The sequence below is a fragment of the Rattus norvegicus genome, chromosome 11, assembly GCF_021556685.1.
Source record: "Rattus norvegicus strain SHRSP/BbbUtx chromosome 11, alternate assembly SHRSP_T2T, whole genome shotgun sequence".
NCBI lineage: Eukaryota > Metazoa > Chordata > Mammalia > Rodentia > Muridae > Rattus > Rattus norvegicus.
In genome coordinates this window covers 48,141,734-48,161,562 of record NC_141544.1, presented here as the reverse complement: position 1 = coordinate 48,161,562, position 19,829 = coordinate 48,141,734, and the positions used below count along the sequence as shown (strand labels likewise).

Below are 19,829 nucleotides of genomic sequence, written 5' to 3'. Positions count from 1 at the left end.
TCCTCATCCCCCCTCGGCCCCCCACGTGCTCACAGCTGGCCTTTGCTTCTCCCCTCCTCTTCTCTCATTAAACCTCTCCACGTGGAACCGTGTTGGCTTGGTGTGTTCTGTCCCGGAAGCGAGCCGAGATTTAAACAGTAATGATGTTCTCTCCCGACCAGAACCACTGCTTCTTTACTTCTTCAGATACCAAGCTTGTTCTGTTCAGCCACTCGAAGCCGAAGGTAACTGCTAATGTAGCATATATGACAGGAGATACCATCCATTACCTGTCTCCTTGATGGAAGTCAGTATTTTCCCCAGGGTGTGAACCAGTCGCGAGTAAGATGCGCACACCTGAGAGCAGGCTTTAGGGGACACTCCGTAACCACGGAGGCAGTCACTGAATATTTCAGTGCTGGATTCATTTTACGACAAACAGAGCTGCTTGAACGATGCGTATTCCTGGTTTTGTAATGGGACTTGTTCTTAATGTTTTAAACCAGCAAGTTATTCAGCTTCGTTTCACTGTAATGAATTACCTGAAATGATGAACTAAGAAAAGAAAAGGACTTAGGTTGGGCTCACAGTTTTGAAACCTTCACTCTGACCATTGGTGTGGGCTCCACCTGGGGGTGGAGTGGGGTGGACATGGCCATGCGGTGATCAGTATAGGAGCAGAATTCTCTCATTCAAATGTTGAACTTCATCCAGGGACGTTGCATGAGATAATAAAAGAGGCACTACGCTACCGCCGCCAGCGGGTCTGGCCTGTTCTCATCTCGGCAGACCTGGAGCTCCAAAATCTCTCTACCTGACTCATTGGGTTCTCATGGAGGTTGGTCGCTGTCAGCCAACCCCACATATCCAAATTCACAGGGCTAGCTGATTTGCACTTCTTGCAAACTCACACTTTGCCGCCCTACCTTTCTCTCTGGAACCCAGCTGAGTTGCCCAAGAAGGAAAACACCACACAATCTTAGTTTAGAATCCACAGGTAACACAATCACTGGGCGTGGCAACTAGCCCTAATTTTGTAAGCCAGTCTAAGTTAAACACCTCTGATGGTGAACCCTGGTGGACCCATCTAAGCCGGGGGGTGGGGGGGGGCGGCTCCTGTTAGCTACTTCTTTCTCCAAGCTCTCCCTGTCCAAAAGCAGCCCACCTTTTCCTGCCTCCTCTCTTCCCCTCTCCGACCCAGAAGTCCCTCCTACTCCTTGCCCAGTGATTGGTCCCCTGAAATCTTTATTCACCAGGGGAAGGTTCTGCCACACAGAGATCCATAGGTAAAGGCTTGCTTCGAATCCCCTGTGGTAGTGAGATGTGGGGGAAGTTGAGAAGTGGAGCCCAGGGGGACTGACTGAATGGGATGGCTGGCCCTGGTTGCTGCTCCCTGCTGAGAGGGAAGCTGGTTTTGCTTGGTGAGGGCTCCTGTTCTGATGTGGTCTGAGCAAGGAGAAGGTAATCTAGTGACATATCCAACTTGCCTGGTAGGTATTGCAGGCAGGTGCCTGGCTTATCTGCAAGTTATGTAACACCCCTGGCCCCAGCTTGCTGTTTGCTCCATTCTTAGGTTTGTTTGACTTAAGATACTGGGCACACTTTAAAGCTGAGGAGGAAACATGGTAAAAAGAATCGCTTGGTATTTGACTTCCCCAGGAAGTAGCAAATCTTTTAATATAAATGCATGTACTTTGAACATCTCATATATGCCTGAGGGAGCTCCCTGAGGATACCACTGGGGCACTCACACTGGTTCTCACTGAGTGTTCATTCTGGTCTTCACTGAGTGCTCACACTGGTTCTCACTGAGTGTTCACACTGGTTCTCACTAAGTGCTCACTCTGGGTCTCACTAAACGCTTACTCTGGTTTTCACTGAGTGTTTACACTTGTTCTCACTGAACACTCACTCTGGTCTTCACTGAGTGCTCACACTGGTTCTCACTGAGTGCTCACACTGGTTCTCACTGAGTGCTCACACTGGTTCTCCCTGAGTGCTCACACTGGTTCTCCCTGAGTGCTCACACTGGTTCTCCCTGAGTGCTCACACTGGTTCTCACTGAGTGCTCACACTGGTTCTCACTGAGTGCTCACACTGGTTCTCCCTGAGTGCTCACACTGGTTCTCCCTGAGTGCTCACACTGGTTCTCCCTGAGTGCTCACACTGGTTCTCACTGAGTGCTCACACTGGTTCTCACTGAGTGTTCACTCTGGTTCTCACTGAGTGCTCACACTGGTTCTCCCTGAGTGCTCACACTGGTTCTCCCTGAGTGCTCACACTGGTTCTCACTGAGTGCTCACACTGGTCCTCCCTGAGTGCTCACACTGGTCCTCCCTGAGTGCTCACACTGGTCCTCCCTGAGTGCTCACACTGGTCCTCACTGAGTGCTCACACTGGTCCTCACTGAGTGCTCACACTGGTTCTCACTGAGTGCTCACACTGGTTCTCACTGAGTGCTCACACTGGTTCTCACTGAGTGTTCACTCTGGTTCTCACTGAGTGCTCACACTGGTTCTCCCTGAGTGCTCACACTGGTTCTCCCTGAGTGCTCACACTGGTTCTCACTGAGTGCTCACACTGGTTCTCCCTGAGTGCTCACACTGGTTCTCCCTGAGTGCTCACACTGGTTCTCACTGAGTGCTCACTCTGGTTCTCCCTGAGTGTTCACTCTGGTTCTCCCTGAGTGCTCACACTGGTTCTCCCTGAGTGCTCACACTGGTTCTCACTGAGTGCTCACACTGGTTCTCACTGAGTGCTCACACTGGTTCTCCCTGAGTGCTCACACTGGTTCTCCCTGAGTGCTCACACTGGTTCTCCCTGAGTGCTCACACTGGTTCTCCCTGAGTGCTCACACTGGTCCTCACTGAGTGCTCACACTGGTCCTCACTGAGTGCTCACACTGGTCCTCCCTGAGTGCTCACACTGGTTCTCCCTGAGTGCTCACACTTGTTCTCACTGAGTGCTCACACTGGTTCTCACTGAGTGCTCACACTGGTTCTCACTGAGTGCTCACACTGGTTCTCACTGAGTGTTCACTCTGGTTCTCACTGAGTGTTCACTCTGGGCCTCACTCAGTACTCACACCAGCTCTTTCTAACCCTAAGAAAATGCAGGGTTGAGGAGGCTGAGGTAACTTCAGAGCTTCAGTGGCTCTGTCCAAACAGGGATCCCAGAGAAACTGTCTTTAAGGACTTAGTGACAACCTTTGGGCCTCACTCAGGCCTCAGGCCTGACATGAATTAGTTACACTGTTACCTCTTCTGAGAAAGCAATTTCTTAGAAGTGTTTCCTCTGATCTTCTGGGAGCCCTGGAGTATGATAAGTAATTACTTTATAGATGTTTATTCAAGGCATAACCAGGGCTCCCCCCTCTCTCTTAAAACTCTGTCTAATCCAAATGTGTAGGCATGATTTTAGTTACTATTCCATAAACAATACAAGATAATTACCATTTATATATCATTAGTGATGTCCTGAGTATTAGCTGTAATTCAGGAATGATTAAGTAAATAGGATATCTACAACGTATACATCACCATTTTCTTGCTTCATATATAATACCCCAGTGTCTTGGTATCCACGGATATCCTGGTACTCCAAAGGTACCAAAGGTTGGATGTATCAAATGTGCTTTCCACACAATTAATACAACAGTCTTTCTAAGTAGGAAGTACTTTAAGAAGAAAATTAAAATGCGTTTTCCCCCTAAGTTGGCTAGGCAATCAAATAAATACCATGAATGCTTCTGCAAAGAAAAGACTTCCACGGAAACTCAAATACAGATGTCTCATGTGAGTTTAGTTATTCTGGTAACTTGGTGAGTCACGAAACTCGCTGGGCCCCACTGATTGGAAGATGCAAACATTGACCGATAGCAGCATTGAGGCCTGTGGCTTATCTAGAATTCTCCAGCCCAAAGGTTGAAGAGGATCAGAGGAAAGCACTCGCAACGTGTGATGCTCTAGAGGAGATCTGTATCAGAAGGGAGGGTTCCAGACTCAAATGGGAAGATGCAGTGAACCGGACACTGGTGAAGAAAGGCTTCAGAAGTCGGACGCTTCAGAAAGGGCTTCGACCAGCCAATCAGAACCATACACCCATGATTCCAAGTAACAGAAAATAATTGGTTTTGAGCACACTGCCCTCAGCATGACTCTCTAGTGAGCGGGAAAGCTGGCTGGCAGACTCCCTTCCCGTTAAGATAGCCTCATATCTCACTGTGAAGAACCCTCCCTCAGTGGCAAAATGCACAGAACACTCTGTTGCTGGATGTCCCTGTGAGTGGCATGCTCACTGTGAGCTCAGGAGCACCCCTCAGGGCAGGCTTTGCATCTGCCTCTGCTCCTTCTCTGTTCAGCATGCAAGACAGGAGCATGACTGAGCATGATTAAGCTTGTGTAAGTCTCCTGGAACCCTAATGAATGCTGGACAGCATGCAGGACAGCATGACTGGGTGTGTGTAAGTCTCCTAGAACCCTCATGCAGGACAGCATGCATGACTGAGCATGATTAAGCATGTGTAAGTCTCCTGGGACCCTCGTGCAGGACAGCATGCAGGACAGCATACATGGTGGCATGTGTGGCAGCATGCATGACTGAGCATGATTAAGCATGTGTAAGTCTCCTGGGACTCTCGTGCAGGACAGCATGCATGACAGCATATATGACTGAGTGCTTATACGTCTCCTAGGACCCTCATGCAGGACAGCATGTATGACAGCATGCATAACTGTGTGTAAGCTTCCTACAACCCTCATTCATGACAGCGTGCATGATACTTCATGACATCATGCTATGACAGCTGCGTGAAACCATGCATGACAAGGAATGTACTTGCCTCACTCCGTGCTTGTTCCATCCAGGAGACTGTCATCAAACCCTCATGTGATTGTTTTCAGTTTATTTTCCCCCTTTCTGCCGACACAATCCTACATGGATTTTCCCACAGGGCAGTTCTGCCCTCACGTGTGTGAACCTGCTGGTTCTCAAGTCCCAGGTGATCTCAGCTGTGTATAAAAGAGAATGAGGAGACCCCAGCTACAGAGCTACCTATTTTGAAAAAAAATTCTTTTTCATATTGACCCATGCTTTGTCCCTCTATGATTTCCAGTGCTGGGGGGTGCTGAGGGAGAGAAGGGGAGGGAAACCTTCCACTGGAGTGTGCATGTGTGCTCACAAGACTGAATGCCCACGTGTGTGTGTGTGTGTGTGTGTGTGTGTGTGTGTGTGTGTGCATTTGTGAGTATGCAGCTGCATTAGTTACTTTTCCATGGCTGTGATTGGTCAACACAATCAAAGACAACTTAAAGAGGAATTTATTTTGGCTTATGGCTCCAGAGGGTTAAGTGTCCCTGGTGGGAGTGCAGGTATGGGATCAGGCAATACAGGATGCTGAATGCTCACATCTCAAACAGCAAGCACTAAGTAGAGAGTGAACTGGATGCAGGTGAAACTTTGCAATCTCAAAGCCTGTCCCCAGTGACAAACCCCTCAAGCAAGGCTGCACCGCCCAAACTTTCCCAAACAGTACCATGAACTGGACACCAAGTGTTCAGTTATCTGAGTCTATGGGGGGGTATTTCTCATTAAACTTACATACAGTTCATATCTGTGTGTATGTGTGTGTACATGGAAGTGTGCATGTATGCATGTGAGATTATAGATCTGTGTGTGTGTATGTGTATGTGTATGTGTGTGTGTATGCATTCATAGGCCTGAGTAGATCTGTTTATCTATGTATAATGTAAACTAAGATGAGAACCTTGAATTACTAAAATAAAGACCACCAAACCGTTGATTTTAAATACCTTGCTTCTCAAAAGCAATTTCTGCAAGTGCTTGGCCTGGAGGGAAGTGGACCAGCTATTTTGGACTGTCATACCCTCAAGCAGGGGATGCTTATTCATGGAATGGAAGAATCAATTTTATAAAAATGGCTGTGTAATCAAAAGAAATCTACCTATTCAGTATAATTCCAATCAATATCGCAGTAACATTCTTCAAAGAAACAGAAATTAATATCCAAATATTTATATGGAGGCTCAGCAGGCACTAGATAGGAAAAGTAGTCTTGAAGAAAAAGAACTTTTGGACGTACCAATACCTGATTTCAACACCAGGATTACACTGGTACAAAACCAGATAATAGATCCATGGAATAGAGGACCCAGATACATGGCCACACAACTACAAGCTTCTGATTTACTATGAAGATGACAAATGTGCACTGCATAAAAAAAATCCTCAGCAAGTGCTGCTGGGAAATAGTGTCTACACGGAGGAGCAAGTGCTGCTGGGAAACAAGATGTCTACATGGAGGAGAATGAAACTAATTCCTCATCATTCGGACTCCGCAAACATTGATCCTAAATAGATCAAGGATATCCACAAAAGACCTGGAACTCTGAAACTACCAATCAGAATAAAACAGGAAATGCATTTGAACACGTGGCACATGTAAGGGTTCACACGTAGGACATGAATTAGGCTCTAGTCACCTAAGAAATAAGGCCAATAATCAGCAAATAGAATCTAATGGAATTAAAAGGGTTTTGTACACCAACGGAAAGTGCCAATTAAGAGGCTAAACAACCTGCAGAACAGGAGAAAATCTTTGCCAGCTGTGATTCTGACAACAGATTAGGCCCCGCAAGGACTCAGGAAACTAAATATTAAGAAAATAAACAGCTCAATAAAAAGGAGCTATGGAACTGAACAAAGTTCTCAAAAGAAGAGATACAAGTGGCTGATAAACATCCTTCACTATTCACCATCCTTAGCTATCAGCAAAACACAAATTAAAGCTGCGATGAAATGCTATCTCAGCCCAGCCCGAGTAGCTGTCAAGAAAACAAGTGACAGCAGATGTTCATGATGTTGTGTGGAAAGAGAAAGGTTATCTGTTGTTGTTGGAGGGGTAACCTGGTACAGTCACCATGTAAATCAACATGGAGGTTTCTAGAAAGCCAGAAAAAGAATTAGTGTGTGATCCAGCTATACCATGTCTGGAACATACCCAAGGAACTCCATGTCCTCTTATGAGACACTTGCACATTCTTGTCTGTTGCTGCTCTCCTCACAATAGCTAAGAAATGGGAATCAGCCTAGAGGTCCATCAACTGATAAACATGTGACAAACACATGATGAACATGTGACACATGTGACACACATAATGGAATTTTATTCAATCATAGGGAAAAAAAGAAACAGAAGAAATGGATGGAACTGAAAAATATACTAGATGAGGATGTCCAGGCCTTCTTCTGTCCTCTGTGGGCACATGCTTGGCCACACAAGTCACATACAAGTACACACATGCATATAAATGAAATAAGTCTTTAAAAAGGAAATGTGTGAAATAGAATTTGAAGCCACAGGGACAATTTATAGAACAAGTAACACTTGTCGTAAGGATATAAACTGATTTTTAAACGAGATATGAAAACTAAATTATGAGAAATTTTATGGAGGAAAGGTGTTACAAATGAAAGTGAGTCTGGTGAGATGGCAAAGGTGGACAGAAACTACTAACAGAAAGGGAGACCCCAGGGCTCCAGTCCTGACCTGTGTGTGAGAAATCAGCATCACAGACAGAGCTCAAGGGAGCCACCTCATGTACCTCTCAAATATAAACCTTTCACCTTATCGGGGTGAGAAAACATTAACATCTCAATTGTTGAAATAGGAGGGGGAAAAATCTCAATTGTTTCATTGCTTATATCTCAGAGATGCTGATTTGCATTCCAGAATATACAGAGAACTAGCAGTTCAACAGATATAGCCCAGTTTTTAAAATTAAGAATTCAAACAGACATTTCTCCCAAGAAGACATACGCATGGCCAATCAACCCAGCACAATCCTCATTACTAGGAAAATTGGAACTCAAACTGGGGTATAAACCCACTTGCCTTGTGGAATGACTGTTACCAAAAGTCAGACACCAACAAATGATGGTAGACTTTTGGAGAAAATGGCGGGACTGTAAAATGGTGGGACTACTTTAGTAAATACCACCAACTCTACCAGTACTCTACAGAAACAAATGCATGTGTTATTTCAACAGGTTGTTATATTAAAGTTCATAGGAGAATTATTTCTAATGGTCAACAGTGAAAATGTCTAAACACATGCACACTCATGGTTGGATAGATAGATAAAGGTAGATCCAGACACTGGAATATTACTCAGTCCTAAAAGGCAACAAAATACAGATATGGACAAACCTTAAGACACTATGTTACCTGAAAATCTGCCACAAAAGCCCTTGTGCTATGGTGCCATTATATGAGATATTTTTGACAGGATAGCTCACAGAAATGAAAATTGATTTGCTGTTCCCTGGGTGGCAGCAGAGAGGGATGGAGAGAGGTTGCCAGGGGCTGTGGGTGTTCTGTGGGATAATGGTAAAATATTCCGTAGTCATCAGTGTTTGCACACCCTTGTGAATATTCGAAATATAGAACAGAGTACCTGAAAAAGTAAACTCAACAGTTTACAAGGACAATTCAACAGAGTTGTTACTTGGAGATTTCTAGAATAAGGTAAAAATGGTATTTCGCCACTACTTGGTTTTGAGGTTGCTTCTAAGATGTGTTGGTAGCTGCTCTCTATTTGGTGTGTTCTAGTAGATGTGTGGTAATTCATGATGCTTTTGTATACCTTAGCCATTCCTACCTCACTCTGCAAACACCTCTGCCATTAATAGTTCCTGGAATTCTCTATCATTGTTTTTCTCTCATGGGACACTCTTCCATGTAAAATCCCCTCGTCATAGATTCTTTTATACTTTATAATTTTATATTTCGGTTTAAACTTTTGTTTTTATCCCAGTCTCATGCGTAAATTACTCTACAGTACCCTTTAATACTTTAAAAATGGGTTCTAATTTAAGTCTAATCCGTCTGGAATTTATTTTTGATGGTACGGTACGGAGCAGGAAATCGACATTTACTTTTTTCCACTTGGAAAATGAAATGTTTTTAGAGCATTTATTGAGCACTTTATCCTTTTATCACCAATTCAAGATGCCATTTTCTTTACAACATACCAGACATCTACACATATAGCCAGGTTTCCAGGTCCTCCAATCTGAGGTTTTTGCTTCACTGAATTGGCTCTGCTGAAGTAGCACATATTTTAAGTTTCTCCAACTTTGTAGCCAAGCTTAATCCCTGCTAGAGTGAGAATTAGATTGTTATAGCTGTAAAAAATAAAGATGTCTGCTTTCAGAGACTTGAACACTAGGGTGGGGAGACCCAATTGGGGGGGGTGGTCCCCATTGGCTCAGAGAAGAAAGGGGGGGCTGATTGGGAGAGGGGCAGTGGGCAGGATGTAAAGTGAATAAGTTAAATAAATAAATAAGTCTGGTTAAGGAAGGGCTGTGTCCAGCTGTACACACCAGGAATCTCTTTCTGAGTTTAGGCACGAAAGGTTAGAATTCAGCAGAGGAGAAAAAAAAGAATAGATTCAGTCGACCCTCTGAAGGGCTACAGCGATCTTTACTGGCCTGAGAGACTGACCTCCACAGACTTGCAGCTGGGCTTCAGATCCAAGTGTACAGGAGGACACGCGGTGCAGGATCTGGGATCAGTTTTTGTTCAGACTCAGAAGCTGCAGTTGGTAAACTGTGAGATACATTAGGTGGCCTGTTTTGCATTCTCCGGGTTCCAGACTTGTGCTGGAGGTTGGTGGCTTTCTGAAACTCCACGGGGGCGGGGGAGGGGGCAGTTTTCTTGAAGCCTTGGGCCTGCTTTGTGGTCCTTGCTTTTGTAGGGTGGGTCCTTTACTAGCTTCATGGACTAAGGCGCTCTTCCTATTTTCTCTCTTTCTTTCCTGGTAAAACCATATAGAGGGGTGTCAGTTTTCTAAAGATTTGGTAACTCTTTACTTAGAAACACTTGGTTTTTAATCATGTGATAAAAAGCAGCAGTTACCGTGTCTGCTCACGTCTCTGTATCTCTTGAGTCCATTTATTTCCAGGAATAATAGAGCTTAACTTCCAAGGCTGGGATGGAAATACATTGGTTCATCCTGCCATTACTCTGGAAGTACATTGGGTCACCCTTCATTACTCTGCAAATACATTGGGCCATCCTGCCATTACTCTGGAAATACACTGAGACCTCATTCATTGCTTTGAATTGCCAGCTGTGGAGGAAGCTACACGAAACACTGACAGGACAACCAAACAGACCCACTGAGCAGTCCACAAGTGAGGAGCTGAACTTTCCATCCCTACATGCAGCTGACATAGGTCTACAATCCTGGCCAATGCATGACTGAAACTCTGGAAGCCCTGAGATGGAGTGAGCTCCTGAGCTGTGTGGGCCTCCTCACCAGGGCACCAGTGTGGCCAGCGCTTGCTACTCTGTGGGTTTGTTTTACTCTCACCCTCCTCCAACCCCCTTCTTCTACCCTGTTAACCTCCTAACACTAAATAGGAGAGGCAAAGGGATAGAGGGAAAGTGGATGATGTTATCACTAGATTACTTCCTGCTGATTAGGGACATCGAGTTCCTTGGGGCAAGTTTGATCTTTGCTGTCTAGATATCTTATTTCTTCTTCTTGTTTCTTCTTTGTACATGGCTACTTAACAAACAAGAGCAACCAACCACCCACCCACCCACCACATCTCCTGGGGCCCTAGCACTTTATATAGCTTCTGAAGAGCCCTCAGAATTCCAAGCCTCACACAACTGCAGGAACCATCTGCAGCTGGCAAAACCATGCCTCTGCTAGAGCATGAGGCAAATCACGGTCAGCTTCTGGGGAAGCTATAGCCCACGCCTGGGATTAAACTGAAAACTTATAATACTTGCATGTTTTTAAGGAAACCAAAATTCATCCTGCACATTAGTGAAATGATGAACCTTTATGTTTGATGCTCCCATGTTTTGGGTAACTTTTAATGCAGCCATAGATAATAGACACATAAACACAATAATTGCCATAAATAAAGAAATCCAAGCAAGCCAAAGAATTAGTGTTTGCGTACAGCTGGAAACAAGTCTAACAAATGGTTATTTGTTTGTTCCCAAGAGTGGAACTTTCCCAGTAAAGCCTGGGTGTTTCCAGTGGAGAGAGCGTTGGATTTCACTGTGACCCTTGAAGACCACACCTAACCCACTGATGTGGTGCAGGGTTTCCCAATGTTTGGCCAACAACAGTAAGTTCAGACTTGGTATGAGGTTTCTAAGCCTAATCTCTCATAAATTAGCCCTTTCTGTCCAAACCTGCCCATGTATCCTTGGAGACTGTGAGAAACTCCACCTCTACAGGTTACCAGGAGACTCGGGACCTGGAAGTGTCCAGGGAGGTCAATCAGGGTTGCAGTGCTGGTGGCAGGCTAGAAAGAACATCCTGATCTTCATTTCTGGGCATGACATTCGATGTCCAAAGTTTCACCTGTTCAGCCAGATCTAGATGTGAGTCTAAATGAGTCAGTAACTGGAGATCAAAGAGGAGCAACACGGTTAGAACCAACCCACAGAGGGACAGAGCTGTTATCCATCCAGGTGGTCCCTGGGGCAGGCAGCATGTTCTGAACTGTGCCCTCATGAGGTGACAACCCACAGTTCATGGGAACCACCCTGAAAATGAGCAACTTCAGCTCAAATCCAGCATGACAGGTCTTTATAAATAGCAGAAATTTAGACTGACATGAAGGAGACCCATGGAGAAGATGTGAAGATATAAGGAAGATGCCAAACAACACCTGGGGCTGTCAAGAGCCAGGTGAGGCACAGGCTACATAAGAATAGCCCCTTGTCCCTGCAGCCATCTTGGAATCCTAGCCAACAGAACTGGCTGTCATTGAGGTCTCCAAACTGAGTCACAGCAGTCCCAGGAAGTGAGCACTGCAAGCCTGCCTGCTGTGGCTGATGACAGTGTCCACCTACTGTTAGAAATAGCTCCATCGGGACTGTTTTGGGTGGGAGGTACCCCAGTGAAAACAGCAGACACTAAGCCATCCTTCCATTGCCTTGGAAATACATTGGGGCATCCTTTATTGCTTTGGATCACCAGCTGTGGAGGAAGCTACATGCAATACAGACAGGACAGCCAAACAGTCATATAACCCTCTTCCTATAGATAAGAGTTGACAGGGGCCCTGGTCATTTCCTTTCACAGTGTGCTTACACAATGGGGTAACTATGCTGCCTTGGAGAATTCATTCAGTAGTGACCACTGCTGGAAAAATGGAGTTTCCACTGCCCAACACGACCCACTTTAAGGCCATTAGTGAGAATCCCAGCTGTTCCCAGCATGGTGGAGCAACAGGTTCTCGGGTGCTGATGTCCACAAAAATGCCGGGAAGTTTGTGTGATTTCCAGGCCTCTCTCAGATCTTTAGACTCAGGCTCTTGAAGGTAGGACTTAGAAGTCTCAAATGGACCCTCCCTATTTATGTACCCTCTTTTTCCTTCCTGCAAGGTATTGCCATGGGCAACTTGGTCATCTCTTTTTGACAAGATACTGTTGAAAAGGACAGGTTAAAACACATGACCTTACCTTGGTGATGCTTTACTGGAGGCAACAATACAATCTCTGTGAGCTAAAGACAAACCAATGAAGAACTAGCTGGAATGTTCAACTTTGGTGAGTCAGGTGGCAGAGATGTCCCTTTAAATAGCACCGTAGCCAGGCCAGGCACATTCCTTCCAGGTCGGAAAGTTGTCTGTCTGTCCCTAGGAATTTCTAATGACCAAATGCATGTGCCGGTCCCAGACAGTGGTGACCATGAATCAGGGCCAAGTGGTACACAAAGAGCTTTGACACTGTGTAGCGTGTGTGGTGAAATATTGATGTATTTAATTCCATTGAGAAGTCTGGGCTGGGAGAAAGCATGGCTTTATTTCAGATGTGCCTTACATAGCAGAAAACAAGGGCAATGCAGAAAATAAGCATCAAGAGCTTCCCAGCAGCCCCTGCCTCCTTGCCTTCTTGACTTCAGTTTTCACAGCCACCAGGATACCAAGCAACGCGTGGGACTTAAGAGGTGGAATTTTGAAAGGAAAAATGGAGTCCCATGAGTCTTCTTTTCCTGGAAATCAATGGTTTGTGGAGTGAAGTGGGGTCTCCTCAGAACAATGCTAGTCTTGGAGAGAGAGTTTCTTCCGTTCTCTGAGGTTGCATTTAAAAATCCCCAAACAGATGCTGCTCTTTTGCGTGTGTATGATGGGGAGAGAGGACATTGTTTTCTGCCATAGTGAGTATTCTCAGCATGCTATTTCAGATTCGGTAAAGGAATTCTTAAACATGTGTTCAGTAGAGCTGTCTAGATGGTGTAAAAGCAAGTCTTCAAAGATAGCAGGAAGTACCAGCGTTCATCCCGAAGAAAGAAGCATAGTCTAGTTTGATGTCCTTTCTGTACTACTGGGTCTTTTTGTATATATGTGCATGATATTTATCTATCTATATTGTACATTTATATACTACATATTCCCAATGAATTATATATGATTGTGAGCTGCCGTGTGGGTGCTGGGAACTGAACCTGGGCCCTCTGGAAGAGCAGCAATTGTCTTTAATGGTGAAGTCAATTCTCCAACCTCTACATGCTCCACATTTTATACTGAAATATGCACATAGACTCCGGGCAGACTGCAAAATGTTAAAACTATTTTGACTTTAGTGTTTTTGAAGGGGATGAAGCTCAGAACCCCATGGATGGCAGGCAAATCTTTATTGCTCAGCAACATCCCCAGCCTGATTGCAAAAGTCAAGTGAATGCTCTAGTTTAAACTCTAGGCATCAAAGACATTAAGCAACGGGTTTATAAGAACACAGTTAGGTGGGTGAAGAGATGGCCCAACAGTTAAGACCACCTGCTACTCTTGCAGAGGACCCAGTACACACATTGAGTAGCTCATGATGGCCTGTAACTCTAGTTCTAGGGTATTGCTATCCTCTTCTGGTCTTCACAGGCACTTACATATATGTGGTACACACACACACACACACACACACACACACACACACACACACACACAGGACAGTGAAAGACCCTGGTTCCCAGTTGAGGAGGTTTGAAACCTGGGTGACCCTGAGGGACTGTAGGCATTTCACCTGACTCCCAAGCACCAGGCCCTGTCACTGGCCTGCAGCCCTCATAGATTTGTGACCATCAGTCACATAAGGGCAATGCCCCAAGTCCCTCCACAGGCAGAGGATGTGACTACAGGCCATATAGGCTCAAGACAGATCTCCATTATAATGAGGTACCTAAAGGCCTGGAGGCTTAGCCACTGAACTTCCCTTCCCAGACACACCTCCCTGCAAAAGGTATTTATTCTCAGGCCCACTCTGAGAAGTGGGGTACGGTTTTACTCATCTACCTCTGCCGTGACAATAAATGCCTTGACACCAAGGACTGCCTCTTCTCATCAGGATCTACCATGGGAAGAGTCTACTGAAATGCTGTCTAATCTCCTGCAGAGCTGCTGTCTAATCTCCCACAGAAGGCCTCCCTGAGCTCCCAGCGGTGCCCGACACTAAATCATGCCACTGCCATCCAGTCAAAGACTCTCTCCAGCAGGACCAGCTGGAGCATCCCCCTTCTTTCCTCTTCAGCCCTGGGCTAGATCCAGCCCTGCAGGCCTCTACTCCATTCTCTGCTCTTCTGCCGGCAACCCAGTGGAGCCTGCATGCCCAAGAGCCCGAGAATCCAACAGCTGAGCCCCTTGCAGGCTCAGGGACCCCTGAGCCAGCTCTGGCTGTGTCCCGCTCCCAGACTGCGCTTCCCCACACCCAAAGTGGTGTCTCACAGCTTCCCACAGCCCAGACACCTACCCAGAGGTGGCTTGGGGAAAGTGCTAGGCCAAGCACAACTTCCTATGTCCTGCCTCCCAGGGCAGCCTGAGCCAGCCCTGTGGCAGATGCAGGACACCAGTAATCCTACACACAAACACACACAGAGACACACACAGTCACACACACACACACATACATACACATACACACACACAATCACACACACACACACACACACACACACACACACACACACACAGTCATACTCATGAAATAGAAAAAGTATTTAAAAAGACAGAGATACAAATTTATGGGAAAGAAAGTATCCACCAGAGGGTGGTTAAGAGGTGGCATAGCTGAGTGATTTTTTTTCATTGTCTACAAAGAATATGTGCCTTACCTCTATTTTCAGAAAAATCAATAATTCGTTGCTTGTTTTCCCATGCACCTTTCTGTTTACATATTTGCATCTGGATACTTGTTTCTACATAGTTAGAAACCCCTGCTAATACCATAGGCAGCTCATGGGATTCAACATGGCTGCCGTGAAGAAGAAACCATCTCCCATCCTCAGGTCTACTTAGGATACCCCAGTTCTGGTTCTAAAAGGCTCCTTGCCATTCTCAGCAGATGCTTTCTGACTCAGAGAATGTCACGTACACACAGCTCTTTCCTCAATGTGTCTAACTGACAGTTGTTCCAAGAGCTTTGGGAGAGGGTCTCGGAAATATTTGCTCTGGCCTTTCAAAATAGCAAAATGCATTTGATCCTCCTTAAGCAATCTGTGTTGTAGGTCTGTACTACTACCTCGTTCAAGGGTATGTCTCTCTTGGCAGAGCTTAAAATGTGAACTTACTCAGAGTCAAGCGTACCAGAAAATTGGAACCTCGACGTTCTGGTCCTCACTTGTTATGCCAGGTGCGTGTCCTTCATTCTCTGGCTCTGGGGAACATTCTGGAAGACGTACTGTGGCCATCTTGACTGCATATTTGACTGAAGTACTGCACAGAAGATGCCAGGAGGAATGGCCCCCTATTTTAGGAACGACTGTTAAAAGAACTGGAAAAACAAATTCTTTGTAACTTCCTCTTGAGACTTTTGTTACGAGCATTTGCTCTCAGATGTTGGGGATTAAGGGGGAAGGTATTTCAGATGTTGCTCCATGCGGATCCTGAGCTGTAGGCTCTCAACTTGTGGTGAAATAATACTGTGCACTTCACTGAGGCCCCGCGGTGCTGTTTACCTCCTTGCTATTAAGGATCCTGCTAATTGTAAACAGCCTTCCTAGAGGTCTTTCTCAGCACCCACTGGCAGGCTTTGATCTATGGCTTCTCTCTCTCAAAGTCTCTGAGGGCAATTGCTCTCGAATTTGAATGATGAGATGGGAGAGGTGGACAACATCCCCTCTCATAAGTGTGAAGTCACACATAAAAGGGAGGTGGGGTTTCCAGAAGGTATAGTAAGCAGGAATCAGCCTGGCTGTGTGTACCAGGGTAGCTTTCTCCATGCCAAGGGGGCTGGATCAGGTGGCAGGCTGGATGGAGAGTCACTGGACCATTAGCACTGGCTGCATCCGGCAGCTGGTGCATGGCATTTCTTCCATCTTCTGAACTTGGTTTCCAAGTTGTCATCATAGGTGAACAAGTGAGGGTCGCGCGCGCGCGCGCGCGCGTGTGTGTGTGTGTGTGTGTGTGAAAGAGAAAAAATTGTGTGTGTGTGTATTGTGTGAGTGTATGTGAAAGAGTATGTGTGTGTGAGACTGAGTCTGAGTGTGTATAGTGTGTATGTGTGTCTATGTGTGTGTGTATGTGTGAGTGTGAATGTGTGAATACATGTGTGTATGTATATTATGTGAGAGTGTGTGTGGGGGGGGTGTATGCTTGAGTGTGTGTGTGAGTGTGTATATGTATTTGTATGTGAGTGTGTGAATATGTGTGTGTAATGTGTATGAGTGCATGGGTGTGGGAGAGTATGTTGTGAAGTGTGTGTGTGTGTGTGTGTGGTGTGTGTGTGTGTGTACTGTGTGTGGTATATATGTGTGTTGTGTGTGTATTGTGTGTGTATGTGTGTGTGTGAGTGTATGAGTGAGAGTGTATGTGAGTGTGAGGGAGTGTGTGTGAGAGAGTATGTGTGTGTGCCTATGTGTGTGTCTGTGTGAGTGTATCAGAGAGTATGTGTGTATGTGTGTGTCTATGTGTGAGTGTGTGAATATGTGGAGTATATGCTTAAGTGTGTGTATATGTGTGAGTATGTGTGAGTGTGTGTGAATGTGTATAGAGAATGTGTATGTAGTGTGTGTGAGTGTGTGTGTAGTGTGTGTGTAGTGTGTGTGTGTAGTGTGTGAGTATGTATGTGTGAATGTGTGTGTGTGAGTGTGGGAGAGTGTGTGTGTGTGGTGTGTATATGTGGTATGTGTATGTGTGTAGAGTGTGTGTGTGTGTGTGTGTGTGTGTGTGTGTGTGGTGTGGTTCCCAGTGCCATGATGTTAGCAGATGGCAGTGGAGAGGGATAGGAGATGCCTTGCTCTGACATCTAAGACATCCACACACCATGCTTCCCTTTTTGGTTTCATAACCTGCCTTTTAAACAGATACAGAATAAAGAGGAGAGAAGAACCAGCAACTGGGAAATTAAAAAAAAATACATACACACATACAAAAAATAAAAACTCATAAAACACACATATCAAAGACAAACAAATAAAAAATCCCTCTTTGGGCAAGATTTCAGTTTGTTTTGTTTAAAACACTCATATCAAAGACAAACAAATAAAAAATCCCTCTTTGGGCAAGATTTCAGTTTGTTTTGTTTCCTATAAATATCAAATCCTGAAGTTCCCTTTTTCCCCTTTCAAAAACAAGAGTCTAAAGCCAGAATGGGAACAAGTTGGTATTGCCTGTGCCCACACTGAGTAAATGTGAGCCCAGCTGTGAACCAGAGCTGCAGGAGATTTCTTCATGGGTACAATCTCCCTCAGACATTACACTGCTCTCCAGAGGACAGGCATGGGGCAGGGAGGGGCCTGTCAGTGGCTATTATCGCTGTTTTCTGGCCATTGCACAGTTGTACCAAGAACTCCAGACAGTTTCTCCACAACCTGAATGCGAAGGAAACCATTAATGTGGTTACTTTAGGCAAGGAGTTCTAACTGATCAGGACTCAAAATATACAGTCTGGATTTTTTCAGTCGATTAAATATGCAACCCATTAACTTTTCTTTATCTTAGTGCCAAAATCACCAGGACTAAGATAAACAGGAAAATACAGCAGTTCTGAGTTACGTGACCAGACCCCAGTGTCCTGCACCTCAGCAGCCTGTGTGACCATACCTTTCCCTTGGCAGACAGCCTCTCAAAGCCTTTCTTTGTCAGGACCGTGCGGAATCCACCTGTAGCACACAGTATCATTAGAAAGTTTGGATCTTGGAAGCATGGTGGGGTGTGGAGGAGGCTTGACCCTCTCTCTCTAGAGAATAAGGAAAAAAGTGCAAGAGAGACACACACAGAGAGAGAAGACCTAAGAAATGGATGGAGAGAGTGAGCCCTGTGGAGCTGTAAAATCTAGAATCAAGGAGCAGAAAGCCAAAGCTGGAGAATGTCACATAAGCCGGGAGACGCCGTGAGGACACAGGCAGTGATGCCTAGTTCATGCTTGATAGAAGTGGTTCAGTTCTTTGCCAAGGAGGTTTTCTTCTTGTAGAAGCTGAAAGTCTGATTTGTGGGATCTGTGTACTACACAACTCAGGAATCTTCTTAAGCAGACAGAAACATAGTACATTAATGAGGGACACTAGAGTGAATTCTGCCTTTATAGAGTTACAAGAGTAACCATGACATGGGACCCTCCTGATATAGCACACCGGAGGGGATGCAGCATCATTTTTATACTTTTCTCCACCATAAATAACCTGAATCGTCAGCTCCCACCCATTCCAAGCACATGCACCCGGAATCTCAGAAGCCTACAGTTTTCAGAAGTAAGACTTTGCAGACGAAATTGGTTGAGCATCTGGGCAACAACATGCTGGACTATGATCGATTTGACGTCTAATAAATGGTCCCTTAAAGTGTCAAGAATGTAGGGTGATTCAGAGAAGTAGTCGTGTGAGGGTGGAGAGAAGTCAGAGCGCCTGGCTAATGGGTGACCAGGGAACAGAAGTGTCCCCTGGAACCTTCAAAGGTTCCCTGGTCATGACAGCACCTTGCTATTTGGACTCAGCTTCCAGAACCATAGGAGGATAAAGTTGCCTTAAGCACCCTGGTATGTAGTAATTTGGTTAGAGCTCCTGACAGAAACCAGTTAGAACTGGTTCAAAACCCAGAAGGTTTTCAGTCTCTGGTCCTTTAGGGCAGCTGAAAGAAGGGAGAAGCTGAAGCCCTGAGTTCTGAAGACCTGGCTGGAGAAGGAGTCCGTGCCCTCAGGTTACCAGCATTGTCTCCGTATCCCACAACCTGAAGAAAACTCTCAAAAACAACCCAAAAGTCTGGCAGTGGTGTTCCTCAGTGTTTGAATTCTCTGTGTTCTCATGAAGGGAAGCGTATGACCACAAACTGACAGGGGACCGGCATTAGAGAGAGCTCGGTCTCAGCAGCAGTAAGAGACTACAGCTGAGCCACCTCAGTACGTTCAGCTGACATAAATCAAAGCCATCAGTCCCCTGCCTCTCAGTTCTGACCAGCGTGAAATTTTCTGACTATAGAACAGTTATTAAAATTCGAGTTTGCCCTTGACACTACCCTTTCGTAGTCCACTGCTCATATCCAAATCCTGTTAACTTTCTAAATCTTTCTTTTATAACTCTTCATTCCTGGACCCAGGAAAGAACCCAGACTCTCCTGTAGCACTTGATCACCATGTGTCTCAACCCTGTTATTCCAGAGCGGCTCCCCGGCCTTCTGTGGTCTCTCCATCTTTGTGGTTTTGCAGACGTTGGGGGAAGGGGGATTATGTCATCTTTCCTTCATTTCTGGCTGGTCTGATGGTCTCCTTTACAAGCATCTCATGGGGAACGTGACGTTGGTTCACCCCACCACTCTTTTTTTGATAATATTTTTCACTTGATTAAAACAGAACTAGGCACTTCCTCATTACATTA

At 45.4% G+C, this 19,829-nt stretch overlaps 1 long non-coding RNA gene across 2 annotated transcripts in view; it reads left to right on the top strand.

The window, feature by feature from the left end:
- Positions 1 to 19,829, top strand: part of LOC102550135 (uncharacterized) — a 64,368-nt gene that overhangs the window by 22,956 nt on the left and 21,583 nt on the right. Inside the window, exon 3 of one of the 2 annotated variants that reach the window (XR_015633028.1) lies at positions 15,571 to 17,531. The exons of the other annotated variant lie outside the window; for it this stretch is intronic. This is a non-coding gene — a long non-coding RNA (uncharacterized LOC102550135). Of the gene's footprint in view, positions 1 to 15,570; positions 17,532 to 19,829 lie in introns of those variants that run through there. 2 annotated transcript variants of the gene reach the window in all.